This window comes from Schistocerca gregaria, chromosome 3 (genome assembly GCF_023897955.1).
Source record: "Schistocerca gregaria isolate iqSchGreg1 chromosome 3, iqSchGreg1.2, whole genome shotgun sequence".
In the NCBI taxonomy this organism is placed as follows: Eukaryota; Metazoa; Arthropoda; class Insecta; order Orthoptera; family Acrididae; genus Schistocerca; species Schistocerca gregaria.
The window spans coordinates 85,065,478-85,092,200 of NC_064922.1; the positions used below are offsets into that span (position 1 = coordinate 85,065,478).

General features: G+C 43.8%; 1 protein-coding gene across 3 annotated transcripts in view; it reads right to left on the reverse strand.

Annotated features, from left to right (window-relative positions):
• Positions 1-26,723, reverse strand: part of LOC126354686 (collagen alpha-1(XVIII) chain-like) — a 2,024,079-nt gene that overhangs the window by 757,280 nt on the left and 1,240,076 nt on the right. The window lies entirely within an intron of this gene.

Here is a 26,723-nt window from a genome sequence, read left to right on the forward strand (position 1 = left end):
CTTGTCCGCATTTTTAGGCTGAGAAAATATTTTCGCACTTTGCTGCTTCATCTGGAATACAAACATGGCTATCTTACCCTAACACTGTGTTGTTTTGTGTATAATCTTTCTTTGCATTTATTGTTTTTAAAGTTTACACGACGCCAATAAGTCACACCTTGTTTGTTTGTATAGCAAACAATACACCGGTGCCCGTTGTAAATCAGTAAAGGCTTCCGTTTGATGGTCTCGGTGAACGCCATTATCTCAGCACTTTTGTGCTTGTTTTGGGAAAACTGGTCCGTTATATATCATTTTCCGTGAAATTATTGCCAACTCGCGGAAACTTCACCAATATTAACGACGTTTCTTTCCCAAGGTAGATTTGTACGAACAAGCCACGACGCTAACCACTGAGCCAGCATTCCGTGTGTTGAGGTGGCCGGTAAAAGGCATATAAAGTAGCTCGAAAATACCTCTAACACTCTGACCGACTTTTTCTCAGGAAATATCAAGTATCTTCGGATGCGCCGAGACACGTGTTCCCTTATTTTGCCGCCTGTTTCTTCTGAGCGAAGAACCTGAGAAATCGGGTGATGTCACTTACTGTGCTCTCCTCGTCAGTCTCAGTTTACCTTGTGCGGAAAGAAATGCCAACGTACATGCAGGTTCTGACTGATCCTGTACAGTGGCAGTAATCAGACCAAAGCGTAGTTAAAGAAAGTTAGGACGACCAGGGTCTAACATCCATCGACATCGAGGTCATTAGAGACGCAGCAGGAGATCAGATTATTTAAAGCGTGGGTAAGGTAGTCGACCGTACCCTTTCAAAGGAACCGCGTTTGCCTCGAGCGATTTAAGAAATCACAGAAAACCTAAGTGAGCATGACGGAACAAGCAATTGAACTGATGTCCTCTCGAAAGGCTGTCCCGTGTGCGAGCCCATGTGCCAATCCGCACAGTGGAAGCAAGCGGTATAGAGGTACGTACATCGTATTGTGTCCAAGTTAACATGAGGTCAGTTTAGACGATGTGCTGTAATAAGCACCACAGACGATAGTGCGATCAGTTTTAAGTTAACGTGAGGTCCGAACAAGATACGTACAAAGTCGACAAAAATTCAACGTGTCATATATCTGCACTGGAGTTTTGAAAATGCAAGAGCACAAATTATAAATCAGGAAAAAGCTAGCTTTATTTACACAGTAATCCATGTGAAGCGGTGTATTTCGTCTTAACAAACATAACCTCACGTGGATTGTGCTCATATATATGTAAATGGATCGAAAAGCTTTTGCGTAATAGAAATCTCTACGTTATACTGGTCGCCGAATGTTCAGCAGAAACGAAAGCAACATTCAGTGTGCCCTAAGGATGCGTTGTAACGCGACTAGAGTTCTCAGTGTGTCTGAACGACTTGGGGCTATCTGATTAGTCGCTGATGTTGCTGTCGCCTTAAGGAAAGTAATGTCATTCCATAATCTTGAGGAAACTCAGAACGACTTGAGAGACAGCTGTCTTTAAATGTAATTAACTACATTATAAGACTCGAAACGAAATGAGAAACTCCGGCACATAAAATTGTGACACTTCGTTCGCAGAGTAACAGCCTCAAACTCCGCTTGCATTGCTTCATCACTATCAAAGTGTATTTCTCAAAGGTGTTCTTTAAATTTTGGCTACAGACGAAAATCGGATGGGTCCAAGTCGGGATGTATGGAGGACTATCCGTGACAGTGAAAGGAAGGCGTCAGATTGTTGAAGATGTCGCAGCTCTCGTTCATGGTCTGTCATTGCCATGCTGAAGCACACGGTGCATGCGTGGACGAACTCTTCGAATTCGAAACTGGATATATTTAGGTTACTTGATATATTTAGGTTACACGGCACAATGTAACACGCTACAATTCGAAGCCCTCTAATGGCACAGGGCTCCAAATCTGTAGGCACGAAGAATAAACGGACAGAGTGTGTTTATTTACATGTTATTTAAATACTGTAATATTATTTAAATATTGCAATATTTTTAACAGTCAATAGGAGGCCTATTGACAGCTGTGCTTAACAGAAGAATTAGTTATTGTGAAGTGCATATCGTATCAATAACCTGTTAGTGAGCGGTTGGAGGAAGTTAATAATGGTAAGAGACAATAAAGACAGTAATGTTTGCCAGAGTGTGATGAATACCGCGATTGTAGGAAGTACGTGTATATACGAAACGATTGGCACTGGTTGCGAAAAATTGCGCAAAAATGATGTGGTGATGTTTCGTTTGGGGCGCTCAACTGCGCGGTTATCAGCATCAGTCCAATTTCGCCACTTTCATGAATGATGATGAAATGATGAGGACAACACAAACATCCAGTCACGTCCAGGCAGGTGAAAATCCCTGACCCCGCCGAGAATCGAACCTGGGACCCCGTGCTCGGGAAGCGAGAACGCGACCGCGTAAAGACGTGAAATTATTCACCTAGTTCTGGAACCAGTGTGATAATGAAGTACACTACTGTAAATACTGTCGCACCCTTTGAGTGCATCTCTGCGTCAGATGACATAAATTGACTGTACTTATGTGAAGGGTTCGAAGCATTTACAGTTACCGCTCTTAATAGTCGCGTATCGCTTTCGTAAATTTGTGAGTTTCTTTCGTTTCGTAAATTCCTCGAGGGGTGTTGAGAAGCCAGCTGCGCCACTCTGGCGTTGATGAATGTCGCAGTTTCAGAAAGGGGTTCCCTACGACTAATTTTGTGAAGCTCATTCATGTCACACTCAGCCGTATTCCGCGTACTTTAAATGTCAATATCGGCTCCTAAAATACCCTTGCGTCGTGAATACTTTCTCGTACGGTCAGCGACGCGCGCAGGTGGAGTTAATTCAAAGGAGGAAGCAGGCCGCACAGCTCATTCCGGGAGCTTTCTGCCGTCAGTGGGTGGGTCGCCTATAGGGCGTGCGCTGAACGTCGATCTGATGATGATGATGTTTGATTTGCGGGGTGCTCAACTCCGTGGTCATCACCTCCCGTACATATTCCCAATTTGTACGCAGTCCAATCTAACCACTTTCACGAATGATGATGGCATGATGAGGCAGAGAAAATCCCCAACCCAGCCGGGAATCGAACCCGAGACCACATGAACCAGAGGTAGCAACGCTAGCCACTACACCACGAACTGCGGATCTGAAGGTGGACGTAACCGCAACTCTCAGTGCCGCGTATACTAAGATCTTATTAGGTCGACGGAAGCAGTAGTATTCTACTACTAAAACAGCAGATCTGATACGTAGAGTAACGGAGTCAGGTAAAATGCAGAATTATTTCCAGATTTAAGAAAAAAGAAGACAAAAATGGAGCATAAAAAGCTGGAAACGCCTGTGTGGAATAGCTTATTCCTTTTTTACCCTTACTGAGAATTGATCGATGCTAGTTTCGCTTCAAAATAGGTTAAACGACATAGTGCGACTTGCAAGTACTTTTGAATCGACAGTTCCATCATTTCAGTTTTTAGTAACACGGCTACGTCGCTTCAAAGATAGTACACAGAAAACTGTGTGTTTGAACGTTCGTGTATGTATTAATTATGTGGAATCCTTAGTCTACAAAATATCGTTCTTTTTTATTTCAATAAACTTCACCAACAGCCGTATACTCTAAGGTATTTTGTTTTATTCTGAAAGCAACCAGTTTCCGCAATTATTGTGCCATCTTCATGAACTACCGAAACCGATTGGTTTCAGAATAAAATAATACATCTTAAAGTAGTTTGAAGTTTATTGACATTGAAAAGTACACCAGCCGATGTCCCTTGGCCGTGATGGACCAAAAGTGATTGAATTTCCTTCTTGTACATAAAGATTAATTTCTGGGTAAGTTTTGTTATTTGGCAGCATAATAGCTGACAGAGGCTGAAATAAATATAATGTAGGTCGCAACAAAAACCGTTTCTCAAAAAGAAACATCGGTTGGATTTGTAGCAACAAACGGGTCTCGGGAGAAAAAGCATTTGTTACATTTCTAGCAAGAACAGCATTTCTGGAAAAGAAACTTTCGTTATCGAATTCAAATTTAAGGTTTAGTAAGTATTTTCTCAAAATATTTGTCTGGGTGTAACCTCGTACGAAAGTCAGACGTGCGCGATAAACAGTTCATTCAAAGAGAGAAAAGAAACTTTCGCCTTGTGGTATTATTGAAGAGTGGTGAATGTTAGTGTGTAGATCAACTAATGAAGAACTAATCGACCGAACTGGGCAGAAAAGAGCTTTATAATACTACTTAAGTAAAAGAAAGTTTGTTTGGCATCAAGAAATTGTTTACTAATGGGCGGAAGTGTGTGGTGGGTAAAATTTATAGAGGCTTTGACTGCAATAAGCAATTTCAAATGCATATAGGTTGCGATAGTTACGCAGAACTTGAAGGACTTCCACGGAACAGACCAGCATGCAGAACTGCGACAAAGCAGTCTGACTAAATTGACCAACAATGACTACAACACAGGTACCTGAGTGGATGACTACAGCACAATATGCACAGGTACCTGAGAGGATGACTACAGCACAATATGCACAGGTACCTGAGAGGATGACTACAGCACAATACACACAGGTACCTGAGTGGATGACCACAGCACAATACGCACAGGTACCTGAGTGGATGACCACAGCACAATACGCACAGGTACCTGAGTGGATGACCACAGCACAACACGCACAGGTACCTGAGTGGATGACCACATCACAATACACACAGGTACCTGAGTGGGTGACCACATCACAATACACACAGGTACCTGAGTGGGTGACCACATCACAATACACACAGGTACCTGAGTGGGTGACCACAGCACAATACGCACAGGTACCTGAGTGGGTGACCACATCACAATACGCACAGGTACCTGAGTGGATGACCACAGCACAATACGCACAGGCACCTGAGTGAATGACTACAGCACAATACGCACAGGCACCTGAGTGGATGACTACAGCACAATACGCACAGGTACCTGAGTGGATGACCACAGCACAATACGCACAGGTACCTGAGTGGATGACCACAGCACAATACGCACAGGTACCTGAGTGGATAACTACAGCACAACACGCACAGGCACCTGAGTGGATGACTACAGACCTACCTGTCTTAAAGTCCTCGTTGGACTGGTCTACTGGGAGGACAACATTTATTCATGTGGAATTACGAACAGTGCTACGAATTAAGACTTTTATGATCCTTGAAAGACGTACGAAGAAATGTACAGGAACAAAATTGTCACTCAGCGTTATTGCATTTAAAAACATTATCTATTTGTTACATATTTTATTCTTTGTCCTATTTTAAAAATTGGCATAGCTGTGAACAGTCGGATGATTTTACGTAATTAAATACTCTGGTCTCGATCTTGGATGAGCGACATTGTAAGTGTACTTACGTTGCATTTTGGTTAAATGTAGGTATTTATTTGCTCTTAAAACCTTTATCTATCTTTAGCGTTCCTACATGTCAGAAAACTAATGATAATTTTTTCAGAATGATAGAAGCGCAACACAGCGCGAGCCTATGAATGATTATTGTCGGCCATTTGCACGGCCGCAACGTCTTATTTGAATATTGCCTGCATTAAACGGGACAGAGGCTCGGCAACAGGTTACAGAGTTTGAATTTTAATTATATTATTTAACTTAAGTGTCATTTTAATTTATTTTCAAAGATTAATCGTAATTTTAATTAAATTGCTATGAGTGCCGCATAACGGCTGTCTTTCATCTCAGCTACGTAAATTCACAGAAATTAACTTACTACGAAATGGTCAGTGATAAGTAAGCCATGCAATAATATTTCCTTATGTGACACCATGATATTAAAACAGTGTTAATTTCACTGAAATTGCAATATCAAGAAAACCGCTCTTTCCGTGTTTCATAATGCGGGCATTAGACGTTCAAATAAAATTTCCGTAAAAAAGGCTGTGTAATGTGCTCGTGGTAAGTTGTGTAGTCACTTCAGTCTGTGCGGTCTCATTTGATGTGTGCCTACAAATCATACAGATTAGTGTACTGCACTTGCACAGACAATTAAAACAAACCATTTGACTTACAGAACGGAACATAACATACAGAATAAAAAACAACACAAAGGGAGCCAGACACGACATGCCGTCCTAATTAAGTTCTCTGAGCCATTTGGTATATTGCGGCAAAAGTTCATAAACAATAACCAGGTTTCTTATCTTTCCATTTATCTCCTCAAGAGAAGTAAATAAATGCATTCAATCGGTTTTGTGTACACATATACATGTAACAGCCACATGTGGAAGTAAGATTTTATTGACACCCGGTAGACATCCTCCTGATACCTCGTTATAAAAGTATATTTCCGTCGGAAAGCGTACTTTTGGGATGGAATGTCACGTAAGGTCGCAATCGGAAATTTTGTTTATTGGTGTCCCAGTCGATATTATTGTGGAGTTACACTCTTTGTGTAAACCAAGTTGACCACGTGAAACATATAGTGTAATCATCAAAGTAGCCCTCAGCTATTCTTTTCAGGATGATTTCACAGATAGTTAGTATGAATTTAGTATGCCAGTGTGTGGTAATTTCATGACGGGCAGGATTTCGCCACGAACGTAAGTTCTTTGGGTGAAAATTGAATCGCTTGGTTGTGGTTAATTTCCTCTTGGATATGTTTCATATATGTGTGTGTGTGTCACCGGTTGTCGTAAGATGATGACTATTAAAACATTATAATTAATGTTAGTCTGGTTGGGAATTTGGTAAGCTAGACTGGATACCTGGTAAAACAGTTGCTCAGTACTCCAAGGTTATACCTCACAGCTTTTAACCCACTTTTATTGTCTTGAATATCAGCACCGCTTTCAGAACAACTTAATGCATCAACATTACAAGATATGTGCATGAACAACGTACTGTTGGAAAAAGGAAACTCACATGGTTTCTGGTAGGTTGCAGCAGTGTGCGCCCACATCAGTTCTGGTGAAACTGGTGTCGGGACAACACAAAGCGTTTTGTGTTCTGTTTTGCGCAGTGCGGGTCAGTAATAATCGTTCAACATGACTTTCGCGCTACGTATGGTGTGGATCCTCTTACAGCCCAAAGCATTAGACGGTGGCGCGAACGGTTCTGAGAAACAGATAGTTTGTCTAAAGACAAATCGGCGGGCCCTCCCCGAGTGTCTGACACGGTCGTAGAAGGCATCCGCCATAGTTTCACAAGGAGTCCGCAGAAATCCGTTCGCCGTGCAGCTCGACAGTTTAACGTGCCCCCGATGCCGTCTGGCGTGTGTTGCGTCGACGTTTACTCATCAAACCATACAAAATTCAGTTAGCTCTTCGTGAAGGTGACAAATAACGACGTGTGGAGTTCTATAATTTCGTTCTTAGCAAGGTGGAGGGCGACAGTTTTCTTCCATACTTAGTGTTTAGTGACGAGGCAACATTCCATTTAAATGGAAAGGTGAACCGTCATAATGCGAGAATATGGGGTACGGAACAAGCACATGAAGTTGTACAACATGAGAGGGACTCTCCAAAATTTAATGTATTTTGTTGCAGTTTCACGGGAAAAGGTGTGTCGCCAATTTTTCTTTACCGAGAACACTGTTACAGGAACCAGATATCTCGAAATGATTGAGACCTTTCTTTTCCCACAGGTGGAGACTGGTTCGAACGACTTTATTTACCAACAGGACAGGACACCGCCACACTGGCATCGGGAAGTACGGGAATCTTTAAATCAAAGGCTCATTGAACGACGGATCAGTCGCACTCGACCAAATGATTCAGCCTTGCATTGCTGGCCTCCATGGTCACTGGACCTGACTGTATGTGATCATTCCTTGTGGGGGGTTGAAGAAAGACTATGTGCCTCTGTTACCAGCAATGAATGAATGGTTCAAATGGCTCTGAGCACTATCGGACTTAACTTCTGAGGTCATCAGTCCCCTAAAACTAAGAACTACTTAAACCAAACTAACCGAAGGACATCACACACATCCATGCCCGAGGCAGGATTCGAACCTGCGACCGTAGCGGCTGCGCGGGTCCATACTGAAGCGCCTAGAACCGCTCGGCCACTCCGGCCGGCAACAATGAATGAACTGAGACATCACTTAAGAGCAGCTGTGGAAGCTGTAACTCAAGACATGTTTGCTGTAGCGTGGGAACTAGTTGAATATCACATTGACACATTGCATCTCAAGCGGGCATACTGAACACATGAAGAGGTATAAAGAAACTTTGAGTTTCCCGTATATATATATATATATATATAAAATTCTTTCTATATGTTTGTTAGTTTCAGAAGTATATACGTGCCAAGTCGGATGATTCTTTTTTCATACACCCTGTACTTGGGGAGATAAACGAATCCTGGCTTTCCTAAAAACTTGAAAACCGCTCTGACCTGCTTAATGGCTGGACACTGCTAGCATTGCATCAAGCTTTTTAACATTTCACAGGACCTGTAATACAAAGCTATCTGGTGGCTGAATGAGCACTGATTCGTGTGTTAGTAGTGGCGTCAAGCTGACGTAACACTTGGCAGGAAGCTTTTTAGAAAAGAGGGGAAGAAATTCTATTCATTGGCGTCTGGACATTTCATCGTATATGGACAAGAAATATTTTTAAAGAAACAAGTAAGCCGTTGGTGGTTTTCTGCTATATATGCAGACGGTCAGTGATGGAGGTTGAGTTGGAGGATTTCTAGGAAGTCACGGGCAGGTGACACAGACTAAGCTGTCGCTGCACTCTGAAGTGGTGCAGTTGATGTGTGTCTCCTCTGTTCACGGGGCGTCGCTTAATAGCTCTGGCATATAAGGGCAGTTGAGTGTGTGGTGGCCAGACGCCAACAAAAAATTTATGTATTTGGAGAAGGAAGGTGGTCATTTAAAGTTTAGGAAAAGAGAGTCGCAACGAAAAACTCGTATGTTTTAATGAGTGTCACTCCAAATCGCATATCATATCCGTGGCACTCTCTCCACTAATTCAGAGTAATGCGATACGAGGTACCCTTAGAACTATCTCCACGTCCTCCGCTATTCTGAGTGATGCGGGTGCCATGCAGCACAGCAGTACTCCAGAAAAGGGCGGACAAGCTTAGTGTAAGCACTCTAGTGGACCTGCTGCGTTTTCTAAGTGTTCTGGCAGTAAATCGCAGTCTTCTCGTTTGCTTTCTCCACGCCATTATGAACGTGTTCGTTCCAGTTTAAGTTATTCGCAATTGTAATACCCAAGTATTTAGTTGAATTCACAGCCTTTACATTTTCGTGATTTATCGTGAAACCGAAATTTAGAGGGTACCGTTTATTATTCATGTGAAAGAGTTCACCATTTTCTTGATTATAGACGAGTGCCATTTTTCACACCATATAGGTGTCTAAATCATGCTGTAATTGGTTTGAATCATCTGATGACCTTACAAGACGGTAAGTGGCAGCATCATCTGCAAACAATATAAGAGGACTGCTCAGATTGTCTCATAAATCGTTTATGTAGATAAGGAACAGGAGGAGACCTATAACACTACCTTTCGGAACGCCAGAAATCAATTGTTTTCGTCGACGACTTTCTGTCAATTAGTATGAAGTGCGGCTTTTCTGACAGAAAACCACGAATCCATTCGCACTACCGAGACGATAGTCCGCAGGCACGCAATTTGGTTACAAGTCATTTGTGAGGTACGGTGGCAAAAGCCTTTGGGAAGTGCAGAAATACGGAATCAATTTGACATCCCTCACCGATAACACTCATTTCTTTGTGACAAGAAAGAGGTAACTGTATTTCATAAGAACGCTATTCTGAATTCGTGTTGGCTGTTTGTCAATAAATCGTTTTCTTCGACGTAATTCGTAAAGTTCGAAAACAGTATACGTTCCAAAATCATTCTGCAAATCTACGTCAGTATTTTAGGTCTGTAAATCAGCTAATTACTCCTATTTTCTTTCTTGCTGTGACCTGTGCAGCTTTGCAGCCTTTGGGTACGGATCTTTCGTCGCACGAGGTGTCGTTCATGAATATATATATATATATATATATATATATATATATATATATATATATATATATATATATATATACTCTCAAAGGAACTGACTCGCATACAATCTGGACCTGAGGGATTGCCTTTATTAAGTGATGTAAGCTGCTTCGCTACACCGCCGATATTTACATTATGTTTCTCATTTTCGCAAGTTACTGAAGTAGACAGCAGGGTCGTGTGAGCAGTACTCCTAGAATATTTACATAGTATTTTTGGTGAAGGAATTTCGTAAAACCGTGTTTAATAACTTTGCTGTGGTGGCACTGTCAGCAATAACAATAAGTGGAAATTCTGTGTAACTTAAGGAATTCCTCACAACCATCTCAGAAAAAAATTTTAGAGTGCCGCTGAGCCTGTCCGATGAATTGTTATGGTAGATTTGGAAGAACAGTGGTCTTGTTACTCTCTCTTGGGATACACATGACGTTCCTCCCGTTTGCGTAGAACATTCGCCGTCCATTATAACACAGTCAGCTCTACACGCTAACGCGTGTGTGCCCCTGGTTGCCTTACGCATGCGTCCAGTAACTCGATAGTTTTTCTACCCACCGATCCGAGAACTCTGGTTCTGACAAATGTTCTTGACTGGAGATAGCAAGTCCACATATTAGGAGTTTGTGAGTGAAAGTCGGCGGCAAAGATGATCAGATTGGAGAGTAGTTGACGGTGTCTCGTCGGTCAAAGCAAACCAAGTGACACAAATTAAAACAGTTTGAGGTGAAGGCAGGTGCGGTGCCGTCGAGTATCGGGTGCGGCGAGAGAAGGGATACTGCCCAGCAAAGCGGTATCGCGAGGCGCCGATGAGATGTTAGGAGGAAGCGGATGCCGAGATACTTCGGCTATATTTTATTTTTTTTTAAATAGTTGGCTCCGTCAAATGACAACCGTACTGTCACACTGCGACCCAACAGCACCTCGGGTACGCAGTTCCGAGGTGCCACTGTCGCGCCTCTGCCCTGACACTCCGTCGCCAGAGGACAGGAGGGCAGTCCTGTTCGCAGTCGGATCCTGACCGCTTCCAGGAGGTTCCTGTCACAGTGACGTCATCGTACTGTCTACTCGCCGTGACACAGCCTGTGTCAACTGTCGGCGAGAGAAGAGACTGTGAACAGTGACTGAGCCCCAACTCAGAACTGTGTCAACAAGTGGCTACGAACTTGAGTTTTCTAGTGACTGTAGTGAAGCCGCAGAACTTTTATCAGTTCCCCACTCAATAAACGTGGCATATTTAGTGTGTTCTGAACCACAAGTCCACGTGTACAGTTGTGTAGCTACAGCCGAACCTGGCGAGCAAAGATAAGTTTTGTTGTGATTAATAAAGCGTTACTTCCTCAGAGTAACTAGCCACGTCAGTGTCCAAGAAGTCGGACACAACAACAGTGGGATTGCGATACTTGTGTGTGGCGTCACGCGTCTGCTGGGAGACACTTCTGCGAAGCCAACCAACACGACAGCTAAACACCGGGTTGTGATGGCAGTCTGATCTGTAGCTTAGCCCGAGGTGTGGGTTAGTCGCAATGTGACAGTACGGTTGTGATTTGACGAAGCCAACGAGTCTATGAAATATCTCGGGATCCGCAGAAATGTCAGCACGTTCCATTTCCACACACGTGTCACAGACTCGAGACAGAGGACAGCACGATGGGGTGGCTAAGACCTGTGGCACGTGCTCAGACCACGTGCGAGGAAGGAACAGTTCAGTCGGTGACGGAATCCGCGTCGACAGCTTCGCTCGCACCTGCGGAGGGAGTGCGGAGTGGACGAAAGGGAGAGCAATGGCGCCACCCGGCAGAGGGGGCGGGGGGCAGAAGGGGAGGGGTCGGTACAGAGCAGAGGCAGAAGCAGAGGCAGGGGCAGCTCATCAGGGCTAACAGGCCGGGCACGACCCCTGGGGAGGCATTTGGTGTGGGCGCGCCCGCAGTAAACGCCGCGCACGGCCGACTCTGCGCAAACTCTGCCTGCCGAGGCGCCCTGCTCACAGCTGCGGTTGGCCGAGCTACCCGGCACCCAGCCGGGCTCAGAACAGCGGCTAAACGGGCCGCAAACGAAAGGGGCGCCGAAACGAGCAAATAACCCCGATAAACAGAGGTCCGGACGCCAACGGTTTCCCCGACACGACCTATTACGACGGAGTACAAAGACACGACAGGGTCCCCGAAGGTGCGAACTGTAGATATTGCAGATATAGCTCAACACGTCGCTCTTAATGGAACGAATGTATCACACACAAGACTTTTCGCAACAAAAGGAGTTTGTTTTATCTTCTATGCTTTCGTCTCCGCTAACACACTAGCGACATTCCCGAGATGAGTGGTGATGAGTTTCTTCTCCAGCATGAGTGTTGATGCAATGGCGCACTAACTTCTTTGAAATAAACGTCATACTGTGGTTAGGGTACGGGTGGCCGTCACTTGCGCTATCAGCTCTAAGCAGGAAGCAGCTGTTCGTTTCCAGAGATTGGTTGCGTCCGTACCAACCACCAGGCAAAGTGCTACGGAATCGCAAGTATCGCAAACAAATCTGCTTCATTCACTTTATTCATTTTGTTGCTTCCAGCGTGTCATGTTCCCAGCTAATGCCTAGTAAATCGAATTTCCAAAAATTTGTTAACCTTAACGAGGATTACAAGTACGGTAACCTGGAAATTACCGTAGGCAGAGCATGTAAGGAAAGCTTCCAGGGATTACGGACTCTACTATCAATTCGCACTATCCTTGTCGAATAGATGTAGGAAGTTCACGATAGATTGTAGAACCAGCATTTCTTTTATTTTATGTCTTCACCTTATTTTTCTGGCCTGGGCTCTAGCTCTTCTTGTTGGACTTTACTCTTGAATCGGACCCGTTAGATCCATCTCATACGACTGAGTCTCATTGTCGAGTTATTCGCTACTTCTGACTGGCCGTATGTGACCGTAGCGAGCCCCAAGAAAGGAAAAAGAGTTGTTTGTTTTCGATCAGAACTTCTGTATTTTCCAGTGTGCTAATCCTGTCATTTAACCTAGAATGTTGGATCCGAATACGCATTTTAGCGGGTGACAGAAATCGCTGATCTTCTACAGCAGTCTCACCAACTTGTGATGCAGGTAGAAAGGCAAAGAAGTTAACTGTATCGACAGGACAGGTAGCTGGGTGATGGATACAGTGAGGTTGGTTAGGGCGAGTACACTCTCCCCCCCCCCCCTCCCCGCCCCCTCCCCTCTCTCTCTCTCTCTCTCTCTCTCTCTCTCTCTCTCTCTCTCTCTCTGGGCAGCTGCGCTATGCACAGTCATTTTGTTTTGTAACGGAGAGTCAAAGGGTATCGCTGTGATTTGTAAAAGTTATTTTTCTGTTTAACGGCTTCATTTTCAGTTTTTGGATGTTATAGGGGAATCTGATATCCATTTCAAATGTTAATTTGCTAGTGTCGGAAGCACTTTGCGTGTTGGTTGACATGCTACCACGTGAAATGGTAGTACTAAGGAACCACGTCTTTGCTTATTAATAGCCAGTGCATCAGATAAACTCAAGGAAAATATATGCACTTAAAGCGGTACTGTATTTCATAATTGCTTGTTAGTGTCCGCTTACGAAAATGTAAATGTTAAACGTTACTGTAGGATAACGAATGATGCAGGACTGTTCGGATCCTTTCAGATTGTAATGAATGACGACATCTGTTAGGGAATGACTTATTAGTCACACTGAGCTACTTTTCACAAGTCAAAATATAAGTATTTGTCGTTTAACTTTGATGCCGCCCGGCTACGAGCTTATGACAGCCGACCGACCGAGACTCCATTGGCACAGCGTCTTCACTTTCGCCACACTAATGATCGTTAGCCTACCCAACATACAGGGAGGGCAGCACTCTCCAGTGGCTCGGTCGAAGGTAGCGAACCAACACTGTGTGTTTCGTGTTTCTTCACTAAATATAGGAATATACAGTTGTAAGTCATTTTACGATGGAACAGACGGCTCTTTCTTCTCCATAATGTTACACGTACATCCATGTTCTTCTCAGGTGGTGTATAGCTTCGTGCATCATTGATAAACGAATAGTACCGGTGCTGATTTTTACACATCGAATGAGTACTTATACATGTTGAAGACGTCTGTTCACTTGTCGTCATGCTACATTTAAAGGTGGTGTTTTTGCCCCTTCGTTATTTTATAATTGTGGAATGCGGTGTCAGTTTTGTGGCAATAAACCATTATTCAAAAGTATTCCTTACGGTGACCTGTTTCGTGATGATAATTTTCCGTCCACCGTGGATGCTGAAAATGAATTGTTATTTGCAGATACATTATCCATTTCGATGCTACAGTAAGCGTCCTCATTATAACGCTACCGAGTCTGACTGCCCCGTGTCTCCCGTTCACTCTCCTCCTCCTAAAGCCACGTATGATGGATTTGCAGCATATGTTATTGTATCCGCTGCGCTATGTCGTTGTTGCTCTCTAACAGAATTTTCACCATATACATTTTGTACTCTCGTATTGTTAATTGTATGTTCCTCAATTTCAGTATCTTCGCACGTTATGGTGTATAAAAGTACCACCATCATATGAAATAGGTCCATTTTCATCACTGCCAGCATATGTATTCAACATCGACATTATAAAAATTAACATAGAAAAATGTTACAGCTGTTTGTATAGAAGTGTTATCTCTGCAAATTTTCAGCTGGCGTGGCTGCTTGCGCAGATAAGACCCTGAATTGTCTTACATACAACATCCAGCATGTAGGGTACTTCCCACTCGTCTCCTATAGGATGCCAAAAGAATGCTGCTTTCTCGGATAGCACCACTATTCAAGCAAATGACATTAATGGTTTTTGTTACAATACAGTAAATTGACAACACTTAACAAGAACGTGTAGCAAGTGACTGGCGACACGCAAACAGTCAATGTCCTTATCTGCATACGACGTGGTTCCTCGCCCGGGTCTGCCAGGGTCCGTCTTCTGGCATCCGGGCGAGGCTGGCAGGAGCGGCGCTTCTGTCCTCTTCTTGCTGCAAGGCCGCTCCCGCCGTGGTGACGCCTCACAGCCCCCGCCCCCCCCCCCCCCCCCCTGGTCTTGCCTCCTTCATCTTCGTGTCGGCGCTCATCGTTACGCCGGAACAGCACCCATACGGCGGAAGGCGACCGAGAACCCGTAAGGGTCTTGTCTGAGCAAGCACCCACGCCAGGTGAAAAGTTGCCGGAGGCCATTAACAGATTCGTCTGCGTAAAATATTAAAAACTGTAATAGATGTCGCGCGTGTATAAATATGGAGCAGTAGGGCCTCTGCATAGAGCGTCATCGGCATCTGTCAATCGTGATTTATCTCTTTAACATAGTACAGCTGTAAGTATGCTCTTTAGTAGTGGTTACTGTACCTACATTGTTCACAATACGCAAACGGACTGTGAACGGATGTTTAGATCATGCATTTGACATATATCATCTTCAGGTGACTAATACTATCAAAGAAAAAATGTATAATAACCTATCGTAATAATAAATTTCAATGTATGCTAGATCGATTTCTATTACATGGTGAACACTTTTTTTTCTGATTCGCGGTATGCATTACTCAACATTCGCGATATTCTTTTAAAAGCTACAGAATGTGGTTCTTATTTTTCGTACAACAGTCGAAAAGCATAAAAGAAAATATGTCATTTATTAATGTCTTAGCTCCATACTGATGATTTGCCTATTCACTATAACGGTTTTAAATGTGTAAAAAAATGGTCAAATGATTGTTTATTCTTAAGGGACCAAACTGCTGAGGTCATCGATCCTTAGACTTACACACTACTTAAACTAACTTATGGTGAGAACAACAAACCCACCCGTGCCCCAGGGAGGATTCGAACCTCCGGCGGGAGGAACCGCACAATCCGCGTGGAGTGGCCGGGTAAAAATGTTCGAAGCAGATAGCAAATACGGAACATATCTGATTTGCGAAGAATGTATAGCAACTGTCTGGTGTAATTATTCAAATAAAATTGTATTTATTTTTTCACGGGGTTATTTGATTGACTATCTTTATTTCTCGAGTGAATGAATGAGTTATTGTTTCCCTTTGGATGTCGATCCCACATGCTATCACGTGCGCATCCCGAAACTTTTGACTAAACGGTATTACGAAATGCCATGCACACTAAGAAAAGTGCAATCTCCCTGTGTACGACTGTTGTACTGGTTTAAGATTGGGGACCTTTTATTTGGCTAACTGAATTTTTTGGTGTTCGTCAAAGTCAGATTTTATTTGTTATAAATCGTTTATGAAAATTTTAAGAAACTTACCCCCCACAAACTATTGTTTAAAATTAAAAATGTTTTCATTATACTTTGTTTACGCAAAATGTTTGTTCGAGTTCTTATCCGTTGCTTCTCTTTTTCCAACCATCTGTAGTCTGTACTGCATCCATTACTTTTGTGATAATACGCCTTTCAGTATCTCTATTCTATATGCTGTTTCCATTTTATTCACGCTTACGTCTATTGGAAATTTTTCTAGTCGATTCTGCCGTATGGTTTCTCAAACATATTTAAATTTACTATTTACATTTAAACGTTTGTATTTCTATTGCATATTACTGAATTTTCTTACAATTGACGTCAATTTCGTTTTTCTTTTCAGTTGAAATTCTGAGACGAGTTCTACTCGCTTTTCTTTTCAGCAGATTTATCTGAGTAATTACTCCTGTCAGATTGTTGAAGTATTGGAAAATCGTTTTCAAAAGCCACACAGTTTACCCTAATTCAAATGATTTCTTTCTCAGATTTATTGCTACATTTTTTTGATTTTCCAGTCCCAAATTCTTCATCCTTACAATTTCTTTTCTAAACCAGAGTTTAATAATGCAAGTGACAAGCCTTCCCCTTATGTACCACCAAAAATTATTTCAAATAGCTGAAATATTTCTCCTATAAATTTCACTTTATACATCGTATTTGTTAGAGGTTCTTGAATTATAGTTGCTAACTTTGCTTTAACACAGAGCACGCTAGCGATTTCCCCTGTTGTTTCTGTATCTACAGAATAAGCTGCTTTCTTGAAATTAACAAATGATACATACACTGAGGTGGCAGGAGTCACGGGACAGCTCCGAACATCGTGTCGGACCGCCCTTTGAGCGGCAAAGTGTAGCAACGCGACATGGCGTAGGCTCAACAAGTCTATAGAAGCCCCTGCAGAAATACTGAGCAATGCTGCCTCTGTAGCCGACCATAACTGCGAAAGAATTGTCGATGCAGGGTTTCGTGCATAAGCTCACCTCTAGATTATGTTCCATAAATGTTCGGTGGGATTCGCGTCGGACGATATGGGTGGCCAAATCATTCGGTCGAACTGTCTAGAATATTCTTCGTATCAGACGCGAACAGTTCTGGCCCGATGAGAGGCGCATTGTTGTGGGAGCATCAATTCCCTGAATTGGTGCAAAAGGCCTCCAAGCGGTCGAACATAGCCATTCCTAGACAATGGTCCGTTCAGTTAGACCAGATGAGCCACTAAATAGAAACCACACCGTTATGGAGTCACCACCAGCTTGCACAGTGCCTTCCTGACAACTTATGCCCATGGCTTCTCGGGTCTGCGGCACACCCGAACCCCACCATCAGCTCTTTCCAACTGAAATTGGGCCTCATCTGACCGGGGCACAGTTTTTCAGTCGTACAGGGTGCAGACGATATCGTCACTAGCTTAGGAGATGCGCTGCACATGTCATGCAGTTAGCAGATATATTCGCGACGGTCGTCTACTGCCATAGCGTACTAACGCCAAATTTCACCGCAGTATTATAACTGTACGTTCGTCGTACACGCCGCAGCTCTCTGTCGTTAAGTGAAGGCTGTGCTGTCCTTGGCGAGAGGTAATGCCTGAGATCTGCTATTCTCGGCACACTCTGGATGCTGTGGATATCGGAATATTGAATTCCGTAACGATTTCCGAAATGGAATGTCCCATGTGTCTATGTCGAACAACCATTCAGCGTTCAAAGCCCGTTAATTCCCACCGTGCGGCCACGATTACATCGGAAACCTCTTTACATCAATCTATGCAGCACAAATGATTGCTCTACCAATGCCTTACCCTTTCACACCTCTTGTACGCGGTACTGTCGCCATATGTTTATGTGGTTTATGTGCATATCACTATCCCGTGGCATTGTCATGTTGGCTGGTTAACATTCTGTGATGAATTAGTAATTTTAAATTAAAAAAAAACTGTTTCGTGCAGGATCTTTCAAATAACTGATTACACTGGCAATGTCATGTAATCACGCAGCACTGGGTTGTTGCACCTCGCCTTGCACAGACAACCCGCTCACGGGAAGCTGCCATGCACCGTTGCCGACGAAGGAAGGTGCCGTGGTACGGAGTTGCCCGTTGATGATTTCGTCGTTAATTCGGATCGGAGAGGCTAAGAAAGCCAAAACTGCTCGACTGTGGTGGTGGAGGGAGAGGAGGGAGGTGAGAGCTGCCGCCGGCAGACACACAAGAGGGTGCGCAGGTTGGGGTGGGGCGAGTGGAGGGGAGGCAGCGACACCACCCTGCCTCATTAACGCGCTCTCTGCGAAATTAATAACGCCGAGAGGGAGAGGGAGGGACAGAGACAGAGAATGTGGGCTGCTATTAATTTCGTATTTTACTGCTAATAGCAGAAAGTAAATCACAAAGCTGCTGGTTTCAAATTGTCTCCTCACTGTACAAAGAAAATTATTTTTGTTTTGTTGGCAACTTGTCTTGGTACAGTTTCACAAATATTAGCTGATTTCCTAGCTCTTTGTATCAACCGTTCTATGATTTTCAATAAAATTATAAATGACTGCTGTATCAAAGGCACACACAATCTGGGACAGCTTTTAACTCAGTTTCAACAAATAACCTCCTCCATGCCAACCACTATGTTGTCTGGAAATGTTCATGTGAACGAACTAGCACTTTTCTCACATGGCATTCTGAAAGCCGTGAATCAAAGGAGAGAGGTAGGTGCACCACACACATCTACGCTTATTAACCGTATGGAGTATAAAGAAACAGGATTGAAGATTAAAGAAACAGCATGGTATCTTGGTTGGAGAGTCAGCGACAAGTGACAGCAATAACTCGTGTTGGGACACTTGCTTTTCATGTCTTATATAAGTGACAATCTAGACAATGTTAACAGTAACCTCAGACATTTTGCAGTTGATGAACTTACCTATAGTTAAGAACTATCTGGAAAAAGGTGTATAAATATTCAGTCAGAGTTTGAAAAGATTTAAAAGTTGTGGAACAACTGTCAACTTACTTTAAATGTTCAGAAATGTAAAATTGTACGCTTCACAAAACAAAACAAAACAAAAACACTTAGTATCCTGTGACGAGAATATCAAAGAGTAACCCTACAAAAACTCGTGGGTTGTAGGGGCATGTGTTGTATCCCTCTTCGGAACCCCTGCCCGGTAGGTCACCCTTCTGGCATATATACCAAGTTACGTACATCGAGGTGACAGCAAGAGCCGCGAGGACTTGGGTGACTGTTCCCTAATGCCACCAACAGCGGCAGCACTATTGCGCTTCGACTCGTAAATTGTGCCAATTGTCCACAACAACAACATCACCCTGCTTGCGGAGCCAGTGATATGGAACTCCGTTGTAGTCAATCACATTGACTCAGCGTAGTAATCCGCATCGCTTTACGACTCGCAACCCGGCGAGTAAGCAACAGTTTATCTGGCGTTAAGCAGAGTTCGTCACTGGTGAGGCAAAAGGCCAGGATTCCTCAACAACCGGCAGTTCATTATCGGTACCAAGTGGTTGTCTTCACCAGATCTCAGTCAGAGGGCTCCGGCTATGCAGACTGGAGCTCGAGTTATCACAGTCACAAGAGGACTACCGCCAGCACAGAATGTGCTGCCGACCAGCAAACCGCCCACAACGCTGGCGAACACCACAGCCTGGGTGGTGGCGTCGTTACCCACTTTGTCTCTGGACATTTATTTACTTGCGGAAGTGTGTGCTTGTTTATGGAACTTGGTTCTCAGCCTAGACACACTCATACGTACCGTATGTACGTTTGTCTAAGTGTTGCCGTAAAAAATTTTCACGTACTTGTAATTATTTGTGCGTAGCAGTGTTGTTGAACATTTACGAAAATATACAATGGAACGTTCACATACGCTCAGCCGTAAGTAAACCAGGTGTCAGACTACAGTTCATTGGTAGAATACTACAAATGAGACTGCTTACAAACACTCGTGAGACTCATCCTCAAATATTGCTCAAATGTGTGGGACGTGTACCAAATGCTGTGCCTTCCGCGGTGGTCTAGCGGTTCTAGGCGAGCAATCCGGAACCGCGCGACTGCTACGGTCGTAGGTTCGAATCCTGCCTCGGGCATGGATGTGTGTGATGTCCTTAGGTTAGTTGGGTTTAGGGGGCTGATGACCACAGATGTTAAGTCCCATAGTGCTCAGAGCCATTTTGAACCAAATGCTGTAGGACCAACCAAAGATAATGAACATGTGCAAAGTAGGGCAGGTCGAAAGGTCGTGTGTTTATTTTGGCGTAATGGAGATGCTGAAGAAACTAAATTGAAAGAGACTTGAAGGTAGACGGAAACCATTCCGAGAAAACCTACTTAGTAATTTTCAGAAAGCAGCTGTGAGTACGGAGTCGCGCAGTGTACTACCAGGTGGTCGTAAGGTGCAGCTGCTCAAGGACGGCCAGCCTGCGCTGTAATTACCGTGTGGCAGCGAAACTTGGTAAATATTCTGATGCGTTAATGCGGAACCTATTTCCACTGGAAAAAATTAGTTCCAGTTTCGGCGACCAGGTGCAAATTTGGCGCTGTGAATACAGGGAAGATGTACACAGATTTTTCCATAAGTAATGGATTATGAATGGGACATGGGCAGAAAAGGTAAAAAAAAGTCAGAAATGCATTATGCTGATTTTTTTTATTAACCACTGATTGCACAATTTGTCATTACGTTAACATACGAGGAGGCCATGATGACTATGAAGAGGCGGTCCCAGGCGACATGGCGGCCACCCCTTCCCCTCCCACCCACTCTCTCCCCCCCCCCCCCCCTTCTGCACGCCTAAGACGAGTAGACTTGCCATGTTGCTATGAAGGTATGGGGAAAGCTGCTATGAAGATGATGTACGTGGCATGCCACGTACTGCCACAGATGACGAACTGCCCGTCCTCACAGCTGCAGAAAGGACCGCCAAAGGGAGCGGAAGGTGAGAGTGGTTGGGAAAATGTGGGAGCCGGTGGTGGTGCCTATTGAGTGAGAAACGCCAGCGCATCCTCCTGAAGCGGAGGTTGAGTAGCAGCAGATACAAGAAGAGACCCCTACCACAGCAGCCCCGCAGGAGCAGTCCGCGACGGTGGAGGGTGCTTGGTTGCCACTCCCAGACAAGCGCAGCACGCCGATGGTCCTCAAGAAGACTGCTGAGTCACTTCGCTACAGTTCCTATCCCCACCTTCATAATTCCTATCTCGACTTTAGTGGCTCACAAGTAACCCTTTACGGTCTCATCACCGAGGAGGTGAGGCTTACCAATTCACATCCTGTTTTTACCCTTGATGCCTGGTGACACAGTGTCGCAGAAGACTGCATGGAAGAGAGGAAAGATCTTGTCACCGCTAAGTTGCTAGTAAACCTGTTTTTCTCTTTGTTTCAGTTGACGCCAGGACAATTCCTCAGATCAGGCACCTACAACACCAAGCCCAAAGGAGCATGATGATCTGTAATTATCTGCACAAACTCCTACACAGATCAAATCATTTGTGGCAGTGGCAACAGCATTAGCATCCGTGCGAAGTTTCGTTGCAATACGATAGCTCAAGTCCATACTAGACCTCTATGATTAGCTGCACTTTAATTACAACAACCCAGCACAAAAGCCTATGTACCGTTCCCACTGGGATTGCAAGAACAAGATTTAACTATAGATCTGATTCATTTAAATTTTTCTTGGTATAAATGAGTCTCAAATTTATCTACAATAATGTTAGAAGCTGAAGAAGGGAATTGAAATTTGTGCGAGGGCTGGGACTTGAACCCAGGTCTCATTACGTATTGGTCAGGTGTGCTGGCCGCTACACCACCCAGCAGTATACGAAACAGCTGTATGGACGGCCTTAGTCCAATGCTTTCCCTAACACAAACTTAAATTTACGTCATGAGCTTATTTCCCTTTCTTAAATTCTCGTTATTCCAACACCAGAGAGCCCTGACAAGATTTAAGAAGGGAAAAATAAGCCAAAGACGGACGTTTGTGTTAGGGAAGGCGCTGGACTAGTCCACGCAGCCGTGTTACCTATACTGCTGCGGTGATGTAATGTCTAGCACACCTGCTATTAAGCACGGAGTCCAAGTTCATATTCCAGCTGCGGTACAGATTTTAATTCGTGTCTTCAGCATCTAACATCATAATAGATAAGATTAAATTAAAAGCAATATGTGTAGAGGCGTTTTAAACAATACTATTTCTCTATTCGATACTGAATGGAATGAAAAGCACGGTAAATAACTGGAACAATGAGTAAGGATCCTATGCCATACACCTTACAGTGCTCTCCATAGTAAGGATGTAACTGCACAAATATTAAGTAATTAACTGATTCAACCTGTGTCAGTTTATTGAAAAATATACCCAGCAATGAAGTAGCTGTATTTTCACTTAATCAGATTAGTAAGAAATTCAGAGACGAAAAAGGTGTCAAACTAGCGATGACGTTTCAGTAACCCTATTCTCAACCAACCTTGTCACATGTTTTCAAATTCTTAGACGGGAAACAAAAACAGAGCATGTATTATTGAAACATAGCTATGTTTTTCTGTATCATTGTCCTCATTCCATCTAACGGAAATAAATACTGACGACAAGTGATGGAATTTAACAGATCAAGTATTAAATTATACATAATCAACGCATAGAAATGGCAACAATGTCGAGTGACAAATGTGGTAATCACATGTCGATGCCACCCCACGAGATTTGTAAACAGAATTGTGAATTTCCGTGTGATCCGTAAGATGGAGACAGCGGCAGTGCGGGATCCGGTAGAACGAATGGCTCGCGCCCGCTGAGTCGCGGCCCCAGTGGCTCTGGACGACGAGCGCCCTCTCCACTCAACCTCGGTGCCACCTCGCTACGTCACACTACGCAGGCGCCGAGTTGTCTCGGCCCTGACACCGGCGTTTGTGCTTAGTTCAGAGAGCTTCACTCTGGACTCTGTCTCTTGCTGCCGTTAACTAAATCTCCTGTTAACTGTGGTAAGTTGGCCGCTAATCATTTCGAATCGTGTCCAGATTTCCTAGGACAACAGTTGCAGCACCAATCTGTAGCTCATCTCTCCTTACTGTTGTCTGTGATGTCTGCTTTTGTTAAGCTCGACAGAGATTTCAAAGTGAAGATTATCTGTGCCTGAGAGTAGTACAATTTCTGACTCCAGGAGAGGATGAGAAATTAAATACAGGACAAATGCGAGTTCGACTGGCACTCTGATGATGATGATAATGATAATGATGATGAGGATAAGTATAATGATAATAATAATAATAATAATAATAATAATAATAATAATAATAATAATAACGCCATTAATAATTACAGTAATGATAAAATTTTCGTTTGGCTCAGTGGACTGGTGCAAGCCTTTGGATGCCGCTTCAGCGACTACCGTGTCCCTAACCTGCCCTAGTTATCCAACGGCAGTTAATCGTGGAATTCGCAGATACTTGATTTATCTGGCGACTCTACACGTCATCGAGAGGTGGAAGATCCACGGTCCTACTGAGATCCTGTCACATCATCTCTCGGTCTCCAAGCACGCATGTTACCGCTGTTTTTTCTTTTTTTTTACTAACCATTGACCAAGAATAACAAGAATAAAATGCGGACCAGGGGTTCGGTAGACTAAGGAATTGTCTGCTTTTTTGTTTTTGTTTATGATTTGTCGGTTTGCAGGCATACACTACACAGCTTTCTTTGATCTTCGTTTTGAATAATAACACCTTAGAACGTGCTACTCAAAAAGGAATAAAAGAAAATCGGAGTTAATTTTACATTGCACCGATGACACTGTAACACACGAAAAAAAGATTTTTCCCTTTCCAGTGGTTGCCTGCAATATTTTTTTAAGTTTTCATTAATTAAAAAAGACTAGCCCAACAATGTCACACCTATGAAATGAACTGTGTAACAGTACCCCTGAGAGGGGGCCATGACAAGAATTCCACAAAGACCGGTTAATTTTACCGATACCTCCACGACGAAATACAAGGTTGAACATATTAGCGAAGAAGTCGCGATACCGTGGCGGGAACGAACACTTCCAACATGCACTGGCCTGTGGAAGGCGAGTGGGTGCCTGGCGCCCCCTCCACCTACAGTTTAACGAACGTAGTGGTCCAACAACAATAGAGTGGTATCTGACTTTGCTCTCGGAAATTAGTAGTAGTCTCCACGCAGTAGTGTACCAGCAACAGACAAAAAACAATTATCGTTCCTAACTTGTTAGGAACACTAATTGTTTTTTAAGGCAATGCCACTTCGCTTCCTGAGCATGACCGGTTAATCTGTATTTTAACGTGTGTACGGCGGGACAGCAACTACGCTGATCCGTGACACTAAGTCCAATAGGAAACAGGCGCACATTGGTGGTTAACAGGCTGCGTACCACTCGAAATCATGCCACCGCCACTGGTAGAAAAGGAACGCTGAGATAAGGCCACACCGTCTTTCAACAAGTTCGGGGGCGATGCCCGTTCAACGGACGCCTTACAGTCAATCCCCTTCCCGCGCATTAACATAAATGTGGCAGTGGGGGACTACCTCTGTAGCATATCATCTTCCAAATACCTGACAGCAATATAAAATTCGCGGAAATGTTTTAACTGGAAATTCACTAGACCGACATCGACAGGCAGATCGAGTCTGCCCGGCCGCAGACGGCAAAATAACGAGACGTGAATGTGTGGACTGCGTGAAACGGTGTCAGCACGGAGCCCAAACAAATAATACAGGCGCTTCCCTCTGAATATCGAAAGTCCTAAACAACCTAAGTAACGCGCACGCGCAACCACCTCGTTCGTATCGTGTCGAAAAATATGATGCTTCCATAAAAAGGATCAGACAGCTGTTTTAGTTTCCTCGCCGTCGTCGCCGGAAGGCGAAAGATCTAAACGATGTAATACGCGTTGCGCAAGACAAGGGCATGCAGAATGCGAACTTTCTGAAGCAGGTAAAGGTAACACTGTTCATATCCCATTGTTGCTCCTCGTATTTTCTCCATAACCGACTTCCAAATAAGTGCAGCCATTTGGAGTAGAAAATGACCAATAATGACTCCCAGAGATTTACGTTTATCGACCACCGTCGCCATCGAAATAACACCATTATCAGAACCCGGTAATTTCGTAAATCAAAATTCGCCTTCGTTGATGTGGGAATCAGATGTGAAAGACATGCAGCGTAACCTTGAGCAGTGGAATCTCAGCAAGAGAACGGAGTAACCCCATCACATCGTCCGCATTTGCACACACTGAGATGGTGTCTGCAAAGAATGTCAGTTTTTATAACTGAGCGACGATTCTTCGGATAACGGAATCAAGTGACAGAAAAAACAACGATATTGAAAGTAGGCTACCCTAAGGAAAACTCCTTTTCTTTCAGTGAGCTGGACCAGAATGTGGCCGTACAGGCTGGAAACTAAGGTCAGTATGTTTCCCCTCGCTTTCTGGCTGGCCGCAAAATTAGTTGCCAGGCTCGCGTGAGAAAAACGGCGAACAGACAAATGATTAACTTTTACCCGCCGCCCCAAAATATACGTAGATACTGTATGCAAAATGTGTTGTCGATTGAAAGTTTCACTTTTCTTTTGCAGAATTGAGACATCGACTGTTTTTCATGAGATATACTCAAAAGGCTGTGGAAGGAAAATGGGTGTAGGTGCGAGGTTGAGTCTTGTACGTACTCCGAATGATCTCAAGAATGATTCTGTGTGAGATTTTTAAGATAAATTAACTATTAATCCGTTTCTTCCATAGGGAATGCTTGTAGAAAGCAATGGGAAAATTTGTTTTGTTATTTCATGTTGGGAATTTTAGCTCGGAAAGGTTGTGTTAGTTAGTTTGATAACGGAGGTGAAATCATGCGTGTCCGCAGAGAAAAGTTTCAATTATTTAGTGCGTGTGGTAGAATAAGTCATACGATTTAATGTGCGTGTGAAGTATTTTGCTCGGGCAAACACGATTTCATTTTGAGTAATGGATTTGTGGCTCCAGTAAACGTCGCTGCCGGGGTCTGGACGGACAAAGTGAAGAATGCGTGCTTACTCCATGTTAGGACGCCTAGCGTTAAGGTGAAGTAGTTGCGTGTGGAGCAGCTGTCGGGCGGACGAGCGCGATTTTAGGGCATCTGAGCCACTGGCTCTGAGAAGCGGCCTACGTGGCCACCAGCGTGCTTCTCGTGTGCAGTCATAAGTTTTACAGCTTGCGAGTGACTTCTTGCTAACTCCCAGGAACGGTCACACGGTGAGTAAATGCCACTGGTCTCACAGCCTCTACTGGCACAAGGCAATATGAAGCGCCGTTCCTAAGATATGCAAAGAATGATAATGCACAATGTAGTATACTTAAAAAAAGAGTAATGAGCAAACTGTTCAGCCAGGGTGGCAAACTAGGTAAGTGAGGCAGAGCAGAATTGGCCTGC